General features: G+C 59.3%; 1 protein-coding gene across 1 annotated transcript in view; it reads left to right on the top strand.

The window, feature by feature from the left end:
* The window catches only part of ACTG2 (actin, gamma 2, smooth muscle, enteric), a 15,146-nt gene that overhangs the window by 9,935 nt on the left and 2,803 nt on the right, over positions 1-2,408 (top strand). Inside the window, exon 9 of the mRNA XM_008641579.2 lies at positions 2,014-2,019. The gene's annotated coding sequence lies outside the window, so the exon portion shown is untranslated. The remainder of the gene's footprint in view (positions 1-2,013; positions 2,020-2,408) is intronic.

Here is a 2,408-nt window from a genome sequence, read left to right as displayed (position 1 = left end):
GGGCAGCCAGCCCCTTCCCAGCACCAGTTCCACCAGTTCCTCCGGCTCGGCCAGGCCCGGGAAAGCCGGCTCTGCCCCCGCAGCTCCGTGCTCCTGCTGTCCCCCTTGGGGGCTGATCTCCTGGTCCCCATCCATGAGGATTTGGGAGAGGAGGAGGAGGGAAGATACCAGAGGTCAAGGTTTATCTCCGCTCCCCATGGCGCGGCTCTGTCAGACCCTCTCCTGCCTTCCCAGGCGGCTCTGGGTGTCTTCCTGATTTGCATAACTAATCAACGTCTCGGGAAGCCGCTCATTACCGCGGAACAGCCCCGCTCCGCACCGGGAGCCGCCGGTGTCCCCCCAAACCGAGGGAAGGATGCTCCCAGCTGCCTCCCTCAGCTCTGGGCAACAAACCCGAAATAAACCCCACAGAAAACCCCGTTCCCAGCAGGAACGGTCACACCAGGCCCCCAAAACCGCTTTGTGGGGTGGCGGCGATGGGACGTGGCGCAGCTCAAGGTGTCCCTGGCACGTCCCTGGGGCATTCCCGGCGCTCGGAAATGAAAGCCCCTAACTGAATTTGGCAGGCAGGCTCGGGGCCGAGCGCTGGAGATTAGGGATAATCTCATTTAAAGCATTACTAATAAAAGTTACTAAATTTGTCCATCTCCGAGGCTTTCCCTGGAGGGTTGAGGTGGGATTTTTTTTTCCCCCGCCAGTGTGAAATCGCCCCAAAACGTGTCTGGCATCTCCAAAAAAAAAGCATCAGGGGGATGGATGGGATGAAGGACAGGCTCGGGTTCGGGGCATTTTCATTCGGCACATCCCGGTGTCACCTGCAGGATGTCACCCGCCTGCCGAGGGCTGTCCCCGGGTAATCCGAGGGGATTCTCACCATCTCCGTGCCTGGAAAATGGAAATATTCCCAGTCCTGGCTGTGATGTGAGCAGCTAAAAGGACTCGGGAGCAAGTCCGATGGATGCCGGCGCGTGCTGGAGCGGAGGAGGAGGACGGGAGGGAAGAGGCGTCTGTCAGGATGAAATCCCCGCCGCGCTCTCTGCACGGAGCTGTTGCCCGGCAGAGCCGAGCTGGGCCGGGCACAGGGGGTTTGCAAGCCCGGGCGCTGCCGTGCGAGGCTGGAAATTTGGGGGAAAACCAGCTGCCGGCACCGGTTTATCCCAGCTATTCCCGTGGGAGTCGCGTCGCTCAGAGCAGAGGTCGGATCCCGGTGCGCTCTTGGCTCACGCGTGGCCTTTTCGGGAAGAGAGGAGCTCCAGGGAACGTGGCAGGGATGGGGATGTCAGGTCTGTGCTTGCGCTTCCACCTGGACTCGGGATCTGGTTCATCCAACCCACTGGGCATTTCACAGGACCCTCAGATCCCTTTGGAAAAGAGTTTTCCTGGGAAACCTTCGGAAATTTTGAGTTTGTAGCCGTTTTGCTGGTGATTTAGCTGAGAACGGGCTTGGAAAACTCCAAGCGTTGCAGGAGCATCACCTCCAAGCCTGGATGGAGGAGTTTTGGGGGGAATTCGCCTTCCTTGCTCGCTTTTTTCCTTCTCCCTCCCCACTGCCTCCCCCAAAATACTTCTGTGCATCACAGGGAGACCCGCCAGCTCCAACACGGGTTGGAAAAGCTGGAGCTGAATTCCACCAGGACTTTTTCAAGGATCCAGCCCCACCTTAACCCTTTCGCCGTCCAGTTCCCACTGCTTTCCCCACGGGATAACGCCCGCATTCCCCCCTTTCTTCAGCGGGGCCTGGATTTTGGGGAAGAAGGGGCAATCGGACGACGTGCATGTTGTTGGAGGAGGATTTAAATGTTTCGAAGGTCTGATGTCCCCAAATTAATTAGGGGCCAAAATTAGTGATGACCCCAAATTAATGATATCCCCAAGTTGATGAGGGCCCCAAATGATCAATGTTCCCAAATTAACCCAACCAAATTAATGCACAAAATCTAACGAGGTTGCCAGGGGTTTAAATGGCGGTAAAATACTGCAGGGAGGGAGTGCAAAGAGCGTTTTTGGGGCTCCCCTCGGCTGCTCTCGGGGGGCCTGTGGCTGCTCCCACCCCCCTGCGTGGGCTGATGCCTCAGTTTCCCGAGGGACAACCCCACTCTGACCAGGGTTTGGGGGTCCCGTTACCCCATTTTGGGAGTACGGGGTCGCGCATTTGTGTCCATGTCCACGTCCCCCTCGTGTGTCCTCTGCGCCCCACCTGCACTCCCTCGTGTCCTACTCACGTCCCCCTTGCGTCCCTCCCTGTGTCCCCGCTGCGTGCCCCCCCTTGCCTCCCCCAGTGTCCTCCCGTGCCCTCTCCCGTTTCCCCCGTGTTCCTCCCCGTTTCCCCCCAGTGTCCCCCTGTGTCCCCTCCCGTGTCCCCTCTGTGTCCCCCCACGCCCCCCACCCCCTGTCCCCGGGGGTGTTGA

Source organism: Corvus brachyrhynchos, unplaced genomic scaffold (genome assembly GCF_000691975.1).
Source record: "Corvus brachyrhynchos isolate BGI_N302 unplaced genomic scaffold, ASM69197v1 scaffold119, whole genome shotgun sequence".
Taxonomy (NCBI): Eukaryota; Metazoa; Chordata; class Aves; order Passeriformes; family Corvidae; genus Corvus; species Corvus brachyrhynchos.
The sequence above is the reverse complement of the archived record's forward strand: the minus strand, read 5'-3'. Positions and strand labels throughout refer to the sequence as shown.